Below are 19,705 nucleotides of genomic sequence, written 5' to 3'. Positions count from 1 at the left end.
AGAGCGCCATATCGAATTCTCGACAGGAGGCACGTTCACGCGATGACCATTTGGGCTTCGGGTCATCAAATTTCGGAATCATGTATCGAATTTAATCAGGAAAATTCTCGATATCGAAGCGACGGAAGGCGATGCCAACGCATTTGGAAGTAATACCATGCCCGCAGAAGCAAGTGATTAGAAAATATATTCGGGATGTACCCTGTCCTCGGATAAAATCGAAGAAACAGAAGGAAGTGTCGTGTTCAGGTAGTGAACGCAAGAGATCCTGCAAGCAGGTCGAAGATGTGTGTTGTACCTCGAAACGCACCCAACCGGTAACGTGTCCGCCTAAACAACCGGTCAAGAAATGCGTTCAAGCGAGTCCAAAAACGTGTCCGGGAGGAGAGCGTACAAGCCCGCCGAGATCTTGTCCAAAATGCGAGAGCAATCGAATTCAAAAATTGGAAAGCGAAGTGGGATATAATTTTCGCGCGGATCGACCGGTTGACTGACTTCTTACGAATAATTCGTTGTCAGTGAATTACGAATTGATTCGTTCATCCGTGTAGAATATCGTTGACTATGAATCCACTCTCTGCTGCTTAAGGGTTTCGTTCGCAAAGTTATTCGAATAATCAGTCAATCGGTACGATGCGTCAACCTTTGCACGACAATAAAATATCCTATTTGTAGGTGTACCAATTGCGGAAGGAGATCGAGTGCATGAAATACGAGCGAAAAGAAGCGGAGAAGGCAATCCAAAAGGCTATTCTTCGTGGAGCCCGCGCTCTCGGCGGAAGATTTAAACCCACGGTACCGGGATCGATCGAGAAACTTCTCGATATTTGCAACAGCAATGCGTCTTCCCAATCCACGTCCTCGGTCAGTCTCTGTGCGACGAAAACTGTATCGCCGATGATTCACACGTGTCATAACAAAACGCGGAGAAAGGAGGAGTTCGATTATTGCGAAGGTTGCAGTCCATTAGTCGGCTCTCGCGATTAAATCCAGCTTCGTTGAAAAAACGTCGAATGTACTCGTTGGAAAGTTGTCGGCGTCGCCTGCAATAAACTTACCCGAAATACACTGGATATTGGATAATGATTGTAATTAATTACTTTCGCGATCGGGAATGAATGAAAATAACCAACGAATAAAACCCAGACGGATTTTATCGCATGGTAATAATTTCCTACGAAACGCGTTAATTAATAAACGGGTAAGAGCGTGCGGGGTGGACCCGACGCCGATTTAATTACACGTAACCGTACGTGCCAACATACGCACTAACGGTGCTTTAGTCGCGTAGACTCGCCGTACACGTACCCTATCATCAGAATGGCATCGTTAACACCGATAATCTTCCCTGAACCGAGTACGGAGCCACTCGACTTACAGGGAAACCTCGCGTGCGAGTACACCGGAAATCTTGGTGCGTACCACGTTCCACAAAGTGCGAAAAATAATTAACGAAATATCAAAGAAATATTTTGTTCTGTGTGAGAACCCGACACGGAACGATTCATCGAGATCATTAAGGTTCGACGAATCGACCGTTTCGTTTAGCTGCAATTCCCAAGGTTCCGCGAACAGCCAGGATGTCACGGCCGCGTCAAACGTAACGGGACACTTTACCGGATAATTATCTTCCGTTAATGATACAACGTGAAACAACAACGAAACATTATATCGCGTTGGTGAATCAGAGTAACCGTTTGTTGTTTATCTGCATCGATGCAGCGCCATGGTATTTTGTTGGCTATTGATCGCCGATGATGAGTCTTGATATTCAATCCGTAAATGCGATGATGGTTTGCCGGATCATCGTTCGCGCTCGATTACGAGTCTCTTCCCAATGGTCATGCTCGAAAAAGCGGCGATAAACGGACCGGTACTGTTATAAAATTTCGCTAGAATATTCGATTCCGCGTTGTCCATTGTTTCGACCTCTCGATGGTTTGCGAGGACAAAGTTGTGCTAATCTGTTACGCGTAAAATTTCCAATCGACGTTTTTGAATACGGAAACAAAAGCGGAAAAACACTAGGAAAAACACAAAGAGAAAAGAAATAAATATAAAAAAAAATAAAGGGTTCGGGATGTTTCGGTAATTCGAGGGGAATGAAAACATTCATTTCGGCTTGCGGCGGTGTATAAACTATAAAATTGCTTCTCTATTTGAGCAAACAATCGGGGTGCGGTCGATAAGATCCGTTTTGTGTTAGTTGACCAAAACGGGGTCGTAAAACCTGTCGCGGTGTGGTCGTGGAGGGCCGTATTGTAAATTGATAGCGATAAAATCTACTCATCTCTGGGTTTATTCGGCTCGAGTCGAGCGTACCGCGGCTGTCTGTGGCATTATGCAGCGCGTACCAGCGAAATGGCAAGATTATTTTAAGGCGTATCTCGGTCTTATACGATTTCACGTGCCTCCTTCCAGATCTTCTGCTTCTCGTCTCCGGGTTTTCACGTTTAACCAGGGTATAAGTTAGCCTCGATGGAAGTAGGCACTGCGACCAGCTCGCGAGTAAGCAAGCAACCAACCAAGAAAGAAAAGAACCTGTGTCTGCTGATGGTTCCTTTGCGATATCGTTCTTGGCAAATATTAGGTAGTTCCGTCTACTAGAAAACGGTCCAATGTTTTCATTTAATATCCTGTGAATGTCGAGCGGACTCGCAACCGGCATTCACGGAAAAGATTGCGAGAGCCATTTCCCGTGACTAGTGAGCGATGTCGTCTTTGAGATAAAGTACCCTGAGAAAGATTTGTATGAGCCGCAGACAAGACGCGTCTTACGAGTTAAAGGGGTTGTTATAGTAGTCTTTGCGATATAGCAAGATTGTAAAATCGGTCAAGCGTTTTAACTCTGCCGGAAGTCGTGCTCGATCTGACGGATACGTGCGAAATCTTCTTATACATATTTTTAACAGATGTATCGTAAAATCTTGTATATTTCTGTGAACGTGACGAATATCTACTAATATCCTCGACTAGTTGCAGCTTAGTTGCGAAAAACATCAAATTTTTATCGAGAAAGCTAGGAAGCACATGATTCACGAATTAACGTATCATTCCTTATGTCATGCCTTAATTTAGCATCTCGCTGTCGTATCACTATTGCTCTTCAACCGGAACGCACAAAGAGCGCAAACAAGTTACTACCTTCTTATCGTTTCTTGTCCTCTTTCATTATTATTATCGTTATTTAGAAGAAACCACGTTGAAGGAACGAATTGTGAGTACGCGGTAAAGCGGCATGCTTCGACGCGATAAATTAACAACGATCGCCAGGTTGATATTCGAAGTTTATCGCGACGTACTTATCTATGAGAGCAACGTGCTCGAAAGCGCGATGAATAGCAGCAACAGAAATTGGACGGCACGGCGTTGGAAAGCGCACTAATTCAGATCAAATGCCATGAATTCCAGCTACGCATCAAAGGCAGTCACGTCGAGGCCGTTCACGTATTACCGCGTGTCGTGATAAACGCGCGATAACCACGATTAAAGACGGCGAAACACGCGTAGCTTTGTATCAAAATCAATGAACGATCGACCGACCGGGAATCGGTTTCTCGTTAAATGATCAAATAGATTCGAGGAGACTGGAAATCCTGAGCCGAGGCGATTGAAACGTGAGCTCGTTGAAATACGTACTCTGGGAATAATAATAATGTCTAAGGGAAATCACGCGGCGGGATGAGACCGGGCTTGTAATAATTCCTGTTTTCTCTTTTGCGATAAAGTTTTACAATCGCCGACCGTTCACTTCAAAGCGGAGCCCCAACGAAGAGGGTGTATAAGGGTGAGAGACTCTGATCACCGATGCTACGAGGAGGGAGCAAAGAGTGAGGAGAAATCCGTTAATAGTTCGTTATTAAAATAAAAGAGGCAGACGAGTGGGTAGACCGATTGCGGCTAAAATGTATATCCAATCTGATAGGTAAACCGATGTAAACCAATGAAATATGAAACAGGAATAATAAGCTCGCCCTGCCGCTTCCCTTTTATCTCCTATTTCCATATCTCGGTCAAAACTTTCAATGCTTTACGAGCTTCTTAACGAGAAAAATAAGAGCTTATTTATCGGACGGCATTCATAAATCACAACGAATTTATTGCTTACAACATGCTTGAAAATTTACATTGCGAATAAAGTAGCGCGATGAGTCGATTTATTCCGACCGCGCGACCATTCCAAATAAAATCCGCGTGTTAGAGTCGTTCAAGCCGAGACGACAAATTCGTGCTTACGAGAGTGTAATGATTTGGACACTCCCGTTGGACGGACGCCAGGATTTCCAGTCGTGTTTGGACATCGCGGCCCGATCGCGGTAACGTTTTAGCTGTTCGCTAGACACCGTGAGCGAGTTAATTAAGCGGCTGCTCGTTTTCTTTCTTCTCTTTCTCTCGATCACGCTTGAACTTTCATTCTCCGTAACTTTTCTCCTTGTCTCATGCCTTTCACGCGATCCACGCAACTGACACTGACCGTCTGACAAAAGAATCAGAGAGGGAACATTGATCACCATGAACACGAAACTTCCGAAATGTTCTGGTCGCGAATTAGAATATTACGGATACTCGATTAACTTTTCAACTAGCCAGGGGAAAAGATTTAATTTTGAATGAATCTGCCAAAGGAAAAGTGCACGATGGCAGCGGTCAAGTAGGCACGTCCTGTTTTTACGGTGGTAGCGAAACAGCTATGTCACACGGTGAAATATTGTCCGAACGTAGGAATTCGTGTCGTGTACACGTGGAGAATTTTTAAATTTAAGCGATAATCATTCCTTTTGGTATGGAGAGGTATTCCACCTGTCGCGAACTTCATTGTCATCCCGGTCGTATTTTCCTCACGCGAGTAATAGGAATTGTCGGTCGCGAGCACGCGGCCAGCGGTAGATTATCGTCGGCGGCACGGCGCAGCAATTCTTGCGGCTTGACACGATGTAATATTTCAACGCCGCCTTGACAATATTTTTCACTGTTCCGAGCACCGAGGTGGGTATATCACGAGAGTAGGAAATATCAGTGGATGACTGTAGCTTCATACGCGGTTCTGACATGATTGCTAGAAGATCGTGATAGCGTTCAACTTCTTTTTGTCCAGAGAAGTTTCAACGTTCACCTTTGCTTCGTTGTTGAAAAAATGTTAGTCGCGACCGTTATCATAGACACGTTGCTCGACAGTTTTAACGTTGTTAGATATTCGAAATCGCGAATTCATTTATCACGGTTGCGAAGAAACGACGTCATCCTGCTGAACGTTGCTTTGGAAAAATGCTGCCAGCTACGAACAAATGATAGAAACGCGGATTTAGATATCTCCGATATACATACGTATGGGCGTTAGATGCACGATCGTGAAATACGCGAATATCGCAGACGCAAGTACGAATCGAGAACGGTGTAAGGAACTCGGTGCCTTCCGAGTTGTAGTCGTAACGGGTGTTCTCGATTGTGCGAGGAGCAGCGGGTTCTTTCTTTCAGCTTTCTCGAAAAAAAAAAGAACGACGACCCTTGCAAGAACGGAAAAGCCATCAGCGCTGATAAATAAAATGTTAGCGCTGCACCGTCGCACCGACTGTCTGCTCTGGCGCGTATTCTTATTAAATGCGTCTGTATACGTGTGTATATATACGTACACTTGAACTCTGTGCTTTTCGCCTGGGGTGCGTTAGGGGGTGCGTGGACGATGTGGCTCGGTGAAGCACGCACACGTATAGATCCCAGCCACCCTCACTCTTTCTCTCTCTCTGCTGTTGCTGGCTGCTGCTACCGCTACCGCTGCTACCAGTGAAACGCATGCACTCCAACCAAACAAAAGCGACCTGTGCCACCCTTACCCCTTTCCACCTCCATCAGGCAGCTTTGTGCTGCTCTTACGTAATGCTCCGACTTATGTCTACCTATAGGAGATTGATCGAGCTTGCACAATCTCGTCAACGTATAACCCTATCAGGTGCCAAGGAAATTAGCGAATCGGACGTTGTACGATCCTCGTGAAACGTTATCGTTTGATCGTAGGTACGGTAACTATTACTTTGATCAAAAGCCTCGCATTCAAAGACGACAGACGACACGTTGCCTAGAATACTCAACCTCGTGTTTAACGTTTTGTCTGTCCAACAGGGAAGTCAAGATTTTTCTCGCGACCGTGAGATTCCACGAACCGTCGACGATTGGAAGAATCTTGTAATGGCGAACATGCATACTCTTGTTCGTCTGGGAGTCGTTCGCTTCTCACGGCGACTCCTTTTTCTCAGACGTCGTCACGGAAAACAACGTAGAAGCATTTCTTCTGCGGCGACGCATCGTTTGCAACTTCAATAATCCGACGAATGGACTGGCACGAACGAAGAACACCAATGGCCACCGCCAGTCGCATAGTCTCGTTACATTTTCTCCTTCCGCGTCATTATACCGCCGCGAGACAAAAACTTTCGCCCTGCGGATTTTCTTTTCTGCGTTCACCCTTTAAATAAACGGGCGTTTACTGGGGCAAAGTGAGCCACCATCCATAATTATTGTCCGTATTCGAAGAACCGACATGTAATATTCACGTCGTGCAAATTCGCCCGAGTTTATAACAGCGGAATGGAAATTATCGTCATTAATGACAGGCTGAAAGTGCACGGCACCGGTATTCGTTTCGACCCGCAGTCTCCTCTTGACTTCTTGACGACGTGCGTGTAAAAGTACCAAGAAATCGTGACACGGCGGAGCGGCTTTTGCCGCGTTTATTATGTGCAATGTAGGGGGGACGAAGTGGCACATAATTTTTACGAAAGAGAAGCTCGAGTTGATCCAAGGGATTCAATCCGTCCGTTTCTCAACCCCTTTTCTCAAGTGTTTGACGCCAATCCCATGCTCTCACCCGACTATAAGATATTCGACTGTTTAGACGGTTTTAGATTTCCTTTTTATTTTCTTCGTATTTTACTTGAACTTTCATATACGTTTGCGTCGAAGAAAAATGAAGACGCTCCTTTTTTCGGAGTTTACAGGTTACGAAACAATTTTATCTTCACAAGTACGATGAGTTTCGTATGGACTTTACCGCTGCAAAGCAACGGGATGACAACTGGACAATCTCCGTAACGAAACTCGTTTAAATGTGCCGTGACTGGATGCACGAACGCGAGAATGCATCGTGTGCAGAAACTGTATGTATCATTAAGAGATAACGCTTGTATAAGAGATGGCGATGGATCGGAGAATCGGTTCGTACTTAGTCGGATAGGGGACGAAACGAATCTTATTAGAAAAAAGAAAACGTATAAATAAAGATACTTTATCCGAGCAATGTCGCACGCGGGAGGTTGGCAACATTCTAATTTCTTGCGTCGCGATCTTCGAACGTTGATTTTAATTGATTCTTCCCCTCGGGCGTTAACGAAGTCCACTTGTTTTACACAGCAGCTGAATTTGTGCGGGATCGCCTGGTGGTGTATACATAGCACAAGGGAATTGTAAGTGTGGCGCCGGCGTTTCCAATCTCGTATCCTTCGTCCTAGCATAGCGCCATTCCGAGCAGTGTTTTTTTACCTCGTGCCAGGGAAAAAGCGACGCGATACTCTGCCGACCGTAAACACGAGAAAATTATCGTAAGCTCGGCTAAAAGGTAGCGGCGGCAATGTAATGCCGGCGTGCTCGTTGTTTATGCTTTTTAGTCGGTACTAATGGCGAGGAAAAACATGGGTAACATAAAGTGGCGTCGTCTGTTCGTTAGTTGCAATGAACAAATTTTCGATTCGCCTTCTGCGCGCGTTGTCGTCGCGTTAAAAGCTTACTTTTGCGATCGACGTTACATTGATAAATGGTTTCCCATTGGAAAAGAGTAAAAGACCGTTCGATATTGGTGAATTAAGGGTGTGGATCGATTGAGAATCGATCGCGTGGGCGTAGAACGAGATCGGAAAGAGCGGTACAGCTGATCGTGCGCTTGTTGTACAATGTTGCACGCATCAGGACTAACTTGAGAGAGAGAGAGAGAGAGAGAGAGAGAGAGAGAGAGAGAGAGAGAATGAAACAATGGGCAGGTCGAGAAAAGGGGTACGTTTTGCGGTCGTAGAAAGCAGAATAAAGGTGCCGGGTAATGTGATATATGGGATCGATTTGAATCCAACGTTTAAACCGCAAGCCATAATTCAATCTCAATCGTTTTCTTTTCTGTTCCTCCGTTTGTCTGCTCTTTCTACTTGGTGTTGGTTCTCTTTGTTACACTAGTTCGTGTAGTATCACCTAAGGCCACGTTCGATACTCGATATATACTTATGTAGGAACATCCGAGCTACTCTCGTACTACCTGGTCATGCATCTTATAACATGTACGCATATCGCGAATCGTCGAGTCTTTAAAGTCTCGTTCACACCGAGTTTTCGATGATGGAGATATATCGAGCCACACTTTCGCTCCTACGCGAAGACCAAGAGATTCTACGCTATCTTTCTATCCATCCGGCTGTTCTTGACACTGCAATATATTATCTCGTGTAAGGAGCAATCAAATCGAAAGACCCTCCGTTGAAATTCAATCGAATACAATTTTATATTATCCGTGACGCGACGGCACGAAGGATGAACCCCGCCGATTTTGAACGTCATGAAAATTAATTTAGAATTCATAGAGGGTAGTGATAAGATGTACATTTCGAGAGGCGTCATACGCTTGGTGAGGCTCGAGCCTCGTATCGCACACGCACTCGCTTTTATGCAGGAATGTACGTGTAAGAACGCGTGTCAAGTTGTCTGGGTTGGGGTACAGACGAAAAGCCGACGACATTGAGAGAGGGACTCCGAGGGTAGTTTGTCAAGGTCCCTAAATAAGGTAATTAATATTAATGCAGATGGTAAACCGATGAAGCGTGAAATTCAGACAGATTCGAATTCGTTTCATTACGGTTGATCAAAAATTCTTTCGCTTAAAATTTATTTCAACCTTCCGGACTGTTTCGACGTATATTATATTAAAATTATATATCGCAACAAGGTTGAATAACTGGTTCCTTCTATACGAAGATATATTTATTATCGAAAAATGCATGTATCTATCTGTTGTCGGAATTTATTGAAATCCACCCAGTCGTTCGTATGGTGGAAGAAAAGTTCAATTTCACGTTATATTATAGTTGAACTGTTTCGCTTAAAATTCAATACCCTCTTACTTTACGTTTTACATACAGTCTCCGCTCGAGGTCCCTGGTGCAGCCTCTTAATAAGCGAAAAAAGTTACGGCCACGACGCTTCGGTGACCGTAGTCATGCAGAAAACACCAAACGTCCTGTACGATTGCAGCCGTACTACGGCTGGTAATCAAGCTAATAATAAACGAGGCAAAAGAACGAAATCTCTCCTTCTGTTTATAGGAATATCATCGTATCCAAGGACAATGTCCAGGTACGTACGACTCTCCATACGCTATTTACGCTGACCAGAGTAGGGATTGACTCTCGGTAGTGGTACATACTTAAAGGGGATCTCCAGTTGGAGAAGAGAGACAGAGAAGGACGAGTCGACGAGAGGAAGGGAAACAGCGAGGGCTAGAGGGGAGAATATAGAGAGAGAATGAGAAAGAGATATGGGGTCCCGTATACGTTCGTTCCTACAGAAGAAGACGACGAGGAGAATGTGGAGGGGGGGGGCATCGGCACGGGAACAGCGCGGGCAGTGCACGCGCAGCCGCCGGGACGCGCGCATCCCGTGTGCATTCGCGCTCTTCTAACACCACAGGAGGAGCCCGCGAAATCTCGATTAACGCGGCACTGTGCAACGTGCCTCGCGACCGTGGTGATCAACATACGATATATCGCTATCGTGATTTACGTCTGTCTTCGAGATTGTCGTTTTCTTTTTAAAGAAACGCGCCATCGCGAGATGACGAAACGAACGATTTGCGACGGCGATCGCAGCGACGTGAAGTTGACAGCGGAGTTCGAGACCGGCCCGGTACTCGATGTATTTCTCGAAACTCGAGCGCGATAATCGCAATGGAAATCGTAGGGCGACCTTAGTGATCGTCTAATCGCGCGAATTCGTGGAATTTCGTCGGTGACAGGCGGGTCGACATTGTACCATTATGTCGCAGTTGCTTCTCGTTCGTTGTGAAAGGTAAACAAAAGCGAAGAAGCGTCATCGGTATCGCGCATTCTTTCGAAGGTCGTTTCCAGTGTGCGATTCAACGCCGATAAATTCGGTCGTATACGAACGAATGGCGCGCTTCTCACCGTGAAAGTACCTCGAGTCGTGATTTCATTGTGAATCGTTTCTTTGCCACGTGCTTTTCGTTACGCGTTACATCAAGTTCGAGAGAAAGGGCGGTTACGTTATTTCGGGCGTGGATAATCGTGGCGAGTGAATAATACGCGAGTGTCACGAAGCATTCTCGCCGATGCGTCGTCGGTCCTTGTAAATGAGAACTGACCGTCCCCCCCGTGTAGAGAAGGCTGTGATCACTTTTTTCCTCGGGCGTAAAGAATTTCGTAGAATTCACGATCGCGAATTCGAGAATACGCCAGTGGAACCGGTTATATCGTGGGAGCCGCAACAAAGGGCCGGTCCTGATCGAAGGAAGAAATCGGCAGAAAATATTTTTCGACCTTTCGTGTCGACGATCGCTGGTCCTTATCTGGCGGTGATGACGCGGAAGGGGGCGCAACAGGAATTTGACGGTTGTGTATGAAGTGTGACGGCTAAGTGCGATCGAACAGGTGCATCGAAACGAAACCCACGGACAACGATGAAGTATCGGAGAGTGACGTTCGCTTGCAACGAATAGCTGTATCGTTCGCCTGCAACTGGTGAGTCTCCGATTTAAATAATTCAATTATTAACGTTACATTCGTAATTTATATCGCGCGGTATATTTTCAATGACGAACGTCATCGTGATCGAACTTGTCGCTCGCTTCTTTATTTCTCGTTCCAAATATTTTCGAGCTTGAAACGATTATATAGACGGTAAATCTTTATATATATATGTCAACGTATTCGCGTGTATATATATATATATATATTAGACTAGACAGATTATATTAGAGTAGATTATATAGATAGTAGAGCTTTATATACAGGGTCATTGGTAACTGGTGGTACAAGCGTAAAGGGGGTGATTCTACGCGAAAAAAGAAGTCGAAAATATACAATAAAAAATTTTTTTTTATTTTTTTTCTTTTTTTTAAATTTTTCCATCGAGACAACGATCTACAGTGAGATCCGTTATAACGAAACGTGATAAAGTGCGCGCGTACCGAGCGAAAATTCAAAGTCGATTTTCTCGAAAACGAAGCCTCAAACAAAAAATTTTTATTCTATATTTTCGACTTCTTTTTTTGCGTAGAATCACCCCCTTTCCGCTTGTACCACCAGTTACCAATGGTCCTGTATATAGATATATACACCCTGTATATATATATGTATATATATATATATATATATGACGCGTGATAATTTTATTCCGGGAATGCTGTACTTGATTTTTGATTATGCACGTATGAGGAAGCCAGTAATTTTAAAAAGATATAACGCGAAACGTATCCATTAAATTGTAAGGAGAATCACTGTATAAATTACCAGTTTCTACATTGAAACACAAAGATTTACAATGAGATTTTTGCATACCATCGTACCTCTCAGATAGAGACGTTTTTAAAAGAACAGTGGCCGTAATAGCCGCTACAAGTTTTGCAATCGCTTAACGTTGCTATATACCAATATTGGAAGGGATAGTTGCGACACTTAGCGCCGTCTTTGAAAGTGCAGCCACTTGAGAGAAGTATTGCGGGTTAGCATCCGTTGCTTCGTATATTCACTATCTTTACACATGCCTTTCTTCTTTCACCACCTCTCCTGTTCTCCGTTGCTCATTCTCTTCTCTGCCGCTCGTCGATCGGTCGTTGTTTTTTCTTCTTAAAAGGGACTCGCCGAGTAGCGAGAATTAATGTCGAGTGCACAAGGGATTTCGAATCAGTAGCTATTTCCGCTATTGTCGTGGTGGCGGGTGTGTGTGCGCGCGCGCGCTCCATCTCCGACCCCTCGCCGTTTCCTCCACGCTGTTATATGTATAGGTACGCGTCACGAACGCGATTTTTACGTCGAGATACATGGGGAACAATACCGGTGGGGCGGTGGTTAATATCCAAGGATATAATTATTCGACGATAGAGACTAATAGAGCGAACCAGTACGCACGGTGGGAACGGCAAAGGAACAAAAACAGCGGGGGAAATCCGGCGAAGGAAGAGGCATACATCGCGATACGGTGTACGATGAATTGTCGCGCCCCATTGGGGCAAGGTATTTTTGTGATCTTCGCGTTTATCGAAGGAAGGAAGGTTCGCAAACACAGAACGCTCACGAGGATGTATAGGTCGTTCCGATGGGAAACAGTGGTACAAGACGGAGCCAGAGACAAATAGCTTGTCTCCCGTACGCTTCCTTTTCCTTGGGCGACGATCGGCCTCGCCGAGATATAAGTGCATAAGAGATGAGAGGCCAAGAAAAACAGAATTCCCAGTTCGTGCGTTCCCACCTAGACGAGGAACGCTCAAAGGGAACCGCCAGACGTCGTGGAATTAGAGTTGTTGTATTCTTCGTGCGAACCACATCTCCTTGGACATTTCGAGACGTCTCATGGAGAATCTATGAATCGCGCGAGAATCCGAAATCACAAAGGAAAATTCGTGCGCATCGTGAATCCATAGGAACACGATATATTTGGCAATCAGACGCATGAATGAATAAGCTCAGACGGTCGATGCGTGACCGTTTAACCAAACGGAGGGACGCGGCGCTTGTCTTTCACCCTCGTGTCCGAACTCTATTACGTATAAAACAATATTGGCTCGGTCGCGTCAATGGCGCCAATGTTTATAACTAATTACCGACGGCGGAAGGGAGAGTCGGGGAAACGCGAACGGCTGGAACGGAGACCAGCGACAGTCGTTTGAATAACATTCGCCTGAACTAGGTAGACAGACAGAATGCAGACAAGAGCGGGAGCGAGACGGTGAATTAGATGACCAGGGGGGCGGCGAAGGGAAGTTTCATTTTGAACGAGGAGCATTCTCTGTGCTCGTCCGACCTCGATCTAAACGGGCAATATTAGCTATTGACTTTGGCTCATGGGGTTTGTCGATGGTCGGCTAAGTGATGGCGTTGGCTCGGATCGTTTGGTATAGGGAACATTTCGATTCTGTCTCCTCCCCGTGGTTCATCGTTACAAGCAGGCCAAATTCTGCTAATTTCTCCTGTAAATAAAAGCATCGACATGTACGACATCGAACACGAGAAAGCCAACTAATTGTAAGTTGGGTTCTCGCTCCTTCCGTCGCAGTTTTCCCTTTCTCCTTCCAATTCGATTTGGTTTAGCGTTACGAGTGTCGCTACAGCTGTCGACCTGTCTAGGGTTCACGTTCCGTATGTTGTTCGTTCATGTTCGTGACCTATCCACGGAGCTTTTCGTTGGGGTTCACGGACGCTCGTAAAACTTGGCATCGTGGGTAGGTACGCGTGTGCGTTTTCATGTTCTTACTCTTAGCAGTTTGTCTCTTTCGAATGGCGTCTGGTATAAATGAAAGTTTCTTTCGGAACGGACTTTTGTCCCGCAGTTTTGTATTCATCGTAAGCCTGGCTCCCCCTAGGGGATAACTTTGTACATCGCGGATAAAAGATTTCGATAAAAATGCTTGCCTATACCCTTTTGTTTATTTATTTGGTATCGAACGAACCAACGAACGTGGTGGCGTATACGCGCGTAAAATCGATCAAGCTAAAAGCCAATATATTTAACTATAAAGGACAAGGATTCGGTTTAAATTTCCTCGATGAGGGCGTTCCGATTGTAACATAGTGGACCCGTATTCGAGGTGCACCAAGTGCAGCTTCTCAAAGATAGCAAAGTTTTTGAAAATTACTCAACGTCTCGGTGACAAATTCTAGCGTCTGTGGGTCTCATTCGTCGTTTCATTCAATGATAATTACCGAACTTAGCGAGACCTTTTCGACCGGACAATGAATCCTCGGAAGATATTGCTCCTGGATTTCAACAATAGCACGGACTGACAATAAAGGAGTTTGCCTCTATATCTTCAAAAATACGTTTGAGAAGGAACGAAACCGACCGAAATGGGAAGAGTAGGAGAAAATGCGAGTAAAAGTTGACGTTGAAATCCTTCGAGGTCATTGCGCGATACAGTTTACGACGAAAAGGTTAGACAGTTTGGTGTCTCTCGTATTTCCAGACCCGATAATTATTCATTTTCCTGTGCGCAATTTCGCTTAATTTAACTGCAAACGATGGCTTGTCCTATACGTTTGCCGAGAACTGGGTCCCCTCCTATTGGTTTATCTCCAACGGTAATAACCCTTTATGGGTTTCGCAGACTGGCTTAATATAAACTGCGATTTAATTGCCGAGCTGCTCGATAAATCATGCATCGGCTATAAATTTGCGGAGGGCCTTGGCAGAATGGCGCCGGTCACGTGTATCACTAACAATAAAAGTAATAGAATCTTATCGGCCACTAGAACAATGATATTTCACGAGAAACGTTAAGCATCACCCGGCTCGTTTTCTTTCGTCGTTTATCGTCGCATAAATCCAGATAAAATATCAACGGTAATATCCTAGGACGAAATGGAGCGCGGAAACGCGCGATTTACTTTATCACCGTGACGTTGCCTAAACCTTACGGCGAACCATCGAGTCAATTCGAAATCCTTGATCCGCTTGAATTTCGCAGTTATTTTACCTCAGCTACACGCGATTACCGTGTCACGTATGGCTTTCGCGTCGTTAAATTTGTCCGCTGTTAATCATACGCAGTTTCACGAGAGGACAGATTCAGCGATTCATTTTATATTTACATTTCAACCGTTATCCCGTTAAACGTTTACGCTGTCGGATGTTTTCCCGATTCATCTCGCCGTAGAGGTTTACGCAGGTTACAGTCGAGCATCAAGGTGATGAAAAGTGGTAACTAGAACGAAGTAGAGCGGAATAGATTGGAGGGGTGAGAAAACACGAGGAAAAGGAATACCGTAAATTCTAGAGCCAGTTTGAATATTGGTTGGTGCGCGATCGAGCGCCCTCGAGCTGGATTTCTTTGCTCGAATCTGCGCGAGCTGTTGGGGTCACCGACCTCGAGCCACTTTGCGAATCGTTGATTTACGGTTCGCAATACAACTCAAATTATGTTTGTTGCTAATTAAGAGCGCGAGTTAGCTTGGCGAGTAGCTGCGTGCAGAAATCGATGCCGCAGAAACCGCAATCTTCGAGCTCGCGTCAAAGATCGAATGGCCTCGTAATCCTAATGCTCCGGGATACTCTCGTTTTACAAATTGATATTACCATCGTTAACGTTACTGCTGCCGTACGGTTAAGATTTTTCCTCCAAAATAAAAACCAAACTACCTAGAGGAAAGAAAGTAAGTACCGTGAGTTTCGTGTTGGGAAAAGGAAGACGATTTCGGAGGAGAATTGGCAGTTCGTATCGGTAACGGACGATTAGGCAGATGCGATTCTTATTGTTGCACTGCAACACGAGGCAGAATAACACTCGTGCGTGAATAAAAGAGCGAACTCCGACGAATCGACACCATCTGGTGTACCTGAGTGGCTGCTGCATTACCCTTGAAAGCTCACCGCTCTCGAGTGACGCGGCTCTCCTATGCCGCGGGTGCATTCATCGCGTAATTAACGTCTCGTAATTATGGCCGTGGAAGAGAGAGAGTCTGGACGTCTCGTGGTCGCGCGTGCGCAAGCGCCCTTGTTGCTCCTGGATATTATGAGCTTTCATGGGGCTCCACGTGAATAAGGCGCTTGGCGTTTCTGAAGAGGGTGTTACGAGCATTATAGACCTCTCGACGATGGACCGAGTGTTGGTCAACGAGCCGTTCATCGCTCGTTCAAGGTGCAACGCGTCTTAGCCTCTCTTTGACGACCAGCAAGGCCTCTCGTTTTCTCCCACGCGTTCTGTTTCTCTTTCCTTCCGGTGTATGCGCGGCCTGGGGACCTAAATCCGTATCGCTCGTCCTCACCGTGCCATGCCTTTATGTCTCCTCGATTCAGTGACACACGCGTCGTGGCTCGTCGCCCGTGCACGCCTGGCGTGCATACTGAAACCATTCCAACAGGAATTTGTTAAGCCGGCGTTAAGCTAGACTGCTCGAAGGAAACCAATGGCGACGATCCTTCTTGTTCGGGCTTCCACTTAGACGAATGGAACCGTACGACCTCTCTGTTCTGTATGCACCTTAAGAGCCACTTTCCACTCGCCACCCGCCAATGAGCCTTCGAGGTGATTCTTTTCCCTCGGAAGGGTTCCTATACTCGCTATCCGCGCTACTTCTCTCTTGTATCGCTCAGCCACGAAACGCGAGTCGCACGAAGGTCTCGTCCAATGGAAGATTTATCCCATCCAATGAAACTTCCGTTTCGGCACAGCGTAAAATCAAACGTACATTTGTCTTCGCTTTTAATCCAATGGACGAGAGAAAAAGAGGCTCGAATCTCTGAAACTCCTTGCAGCGGTGATCGATGTCGCTTACCGTATAGGATCGGTATTGTGTTTTCCTTTTTTCTTCTTCGTGGTATCGAATTGGTTGACGTAGCGAGACAATTTGTTACGAGGTCGCGCAAAAACAGGCAACGGCGAACTGGTCGGGAAACAGGGGGGAAGGGATAGGAGAATAATAACGGTCCGACGTACAGAGTCGGGACTAGTAACGCGAATAATGTCGAAAGTTAGTCCAGGCGGACCGACGTCGACGTTATGCACGGCGCTCACCTCTGACCTTGCGGTCGGCGAGTGAACGGAAGTTATGCGTCTGAATCGTTTCGTGGAACAAGCAGGAAATGCAGTCCGGCTCGAGCAAACCGTTACGACCCGTGAGGGAATCATTACCACTTTGGTGCATCGTACATTGAGTGTAGTACGCCCCCCCTGAGGATATGCTCGACTTTCGCCCTCTATATCCTGTCTCGGACGTCTCTTGTCTGCTTGCTTGCTTGCGTTCTATCCGAGAGCCGGTAACCCTATTGTTCAAAGGACGACGCGCATAGAACGAGGATAGAGGAAAAAAATTTCAATAACATAGATCTTGCTGGCGAACACGGTCAGGGGTCAGCTCCCTGATTTAAATTTAAATTGCTACTAAATTACCGTGCCGTTTCAATCCCTTTGATCTCGTTTGATTTACCCGAGAAATAACATAATTCAGATTTTTCTCTGCCTGGGGGTGTCCGGTTGAACAACGCCGCCACGACCACTTTGTATGTTCGGGTTGCGCGCCAGAAAGACGCGATTCTACCAAATGAAATTTGATTCGTGAGCGGTGCGCTCTTTCTCTCGTCGCGCGCCACCGACCTCGCGTTGTTCCTTCGGGTTCGCTAATTGCACCGAATGCCAAGCCGACTAACAAAACACGTTTTACCTTTGTTGGACCTCCTAAGGACAGAGGGAAGGCACGAGCCGCAATTCGTTCGTAAAATTGGTCACGTGGCTGGAAATGTTTTGAACGCGTGTACGGAACGAGCGATCCGTTTCTGCGAACGAGGGGCGAGTCGCTTCGATCGATTCAGCGATTTGTTACGTAAGCGAATGTGCCTGGTTTTATGGCACTCGTGTTTGTCACGCTACTGAAATCCTCGTCACGTGTGGACGAAAAAAGAAAGAGCCTGGATGGAAACAGGTCTAGAACCCGAGGGAGGTCTAACCAAAGTTTCTTTGTTACCGCGTTACGCAGATCCTAGGCTTAATATTCTCTTTGGGTTTTGTCGTTCTCGTTTTGTCGAGGATAAACGGAGAACGATAGAATGGACAGGCATTAGACCGAGCCTCTTATTATCATTCTTCGTTGACGAGACGAATTTAATAGTCGATCGCAAGCAATATTTGATGTTTTTCAATGTCGTTGCGATCACGTCGGATAATCGCGGGAAAAAGGGGGACACGGTCTCTGATAGTACAATATCAATTAGCGCGAAATATCGCCGATTCTCGTGCAATTTCAACCTGTACGAATCGGCTGTTTTCGAGGAGTCAGAAACAGCTTGTTTCGATATTACTCGACACCGAGATCGAAGAGGCAAACGAGAAACACGAAAAGAATCCCGATCGTTTCGCTGTGCCGAGGACAAACGAGAAATTATTGCCGGTCCGTGGCGGGTAGCAGGCTGCAAACGGTCAGATAGATATTACGATTGCAATTGCATTTCGATTCGTTGGCATTTAGTCGCTGTTAGTTGGACAACGACGGGCCGCTTTCATCTAACGAGTAATAACCGGCAGAAGTGTTTCTGATTCGCGAACGGCAGCCATCCTCGCGGAATCTTCTTGAGGAGTAATAAATGTGCACCTCGGTAACAGATACGAATATCGAGGGTCCGTTAAGCTCGGTACACGCTATTGCTTCCGGACGATCGCGGGATTTTATGGGGAATTAAAAGTTTTGCATCCTGCCTGTAGCTTCAACCGATCGATGATGAATAAAACATCGTTCTGCGTGGGTGAGTCTCATTATTTACGCAGTTACGTGCTCACCTGTGCAATCTAAAATCAATGTAGCCGCGGCACGTAAATATCGACGACACCGATGCGAGACACAACTTTACACGAGTTTCGCCGTTGCACCCGTGACATCGACGAAAAATCAATACTTTCCGCCAACCTGAAATATTCTATCTGCTGTTTCGGACGAATTTTCGATTTCCATCCTGTCGACGAGACTGATCACGGTTCGCAAAAAAGAAAAAAAAAGGGGGGGGGCAGGAATTGATGAATATCCAGTCGTTATCATCGCGTAGATTTGTGCACGGGGACACCTGACTTTGCAAATATTTTCATTTTAAATACTGTCAAGGTCAACGAAGTTCCTTTACCTCGAGGATCATTGGCTGCACTCCCGGAGACGTATATAGAATTCCGAAGTATGTGGGCGAGAGGGCAACCAGTATTCCTCGTTCGAATTTCACTCGCACGCGTTACGCCGCCACGTGGCCCCACGTGGTTCCTGGGGGACCGGGAATCCCGTATTTCATTCGATCACTGACCAACTTCTAAAATCGTGCTGAGAATCATTTTACGGAACTGAGAGAACGATGCTGACACGCGTGATCTGCCTCACGTTTAATTCTGACTCTTTGCTTGTGTGAATTCCGTGCGACTTTGGATTAGAAGGACGATCGATGATTCGTTCCGCTCGTTAAAGCTTGGCTTAATACGATCAAACGGTCTGTCCCAAGTTCGGAACGAAATCGTTTGCAGGAACAGAATGGTGGTCGCACAGTCGAGATCAAAAGGAAGATGTCCTTTCTCCATGGCATATACGCGAAGTATATTCATTTTCACCTTTTGCATAGTTATCCGCGACGTAATTTTTCAAACTTTTTGCATCGTATATTTGTTACGACCTGTTCATGTTTGGTGGAAACTAACGAATTTGTTTCGTCTTGTGGGAAGTTGCGGAAAAAGCAGAGTTGATTAGTTACGTAAATGGCGAATAAAGCGTAACGCTCGTTAATAACAGGTTTCGTTACAATATTTCCCAATGAGACATATCGAATTGGGCTGTAATTGGTGGTTTAGATACGAAAATGAGGGTTTGGTTACTAGATCGAGAGAGAGAGAGAAAGAGAGAGAGAGAAAGAAGTAATTATACACTAAACCGATGAACGCCTGTTGCAGTAATGATGCTTTTATACCGGCCTTTCTCCTCTATCG

At 45.7% G+C, this 19,705-nt stretch overlaps 1 protein-coding gene across 4 annotated transcripts in view; it reads left to right on the top strand.

The window, feature by feature from the left end:
- Nucleotides 1–9,702: 9,702 nt before the first annotated feature.
- LOC138181622 (kinesin-like protein KIF26A) overlaps nucleotides 9,703–19,705 on the top strand; it is a 260,347-nt gene continuing 250,344 nt past the window's right edge. For all 4 annotated transcript variants that reach the window (XR_011173549.1, XM_069116612.1, XM_069116614.1 and 1 more), the window contains exon 1: nucleotides 9,703–10,784. The gene's annotated coding sequence lies outside the window, so the exon portion shown is untranslated. The remainder of the gene's footprint in view (nucleotides 10,785–19,705) is intronic.

The sequence above is a fragment of the Bombus flavifrons genome, chromosome 7 (assembly GCF_040668555.2).
Source record: "Bombus flavifrons isolate JBK064 chromosome 7, iyBomFlav1_principal, whole genome shotgun sequence".
Lineage (NCBI taxonomy): Eukaryota > Metazoa > Arthropoda > Insecta > Hymenoptera > Apidae > Bombus > Bombus flavifrons.
This window is presented reverse-complemented; position numbering and strand designations above follow the sequence as displayed.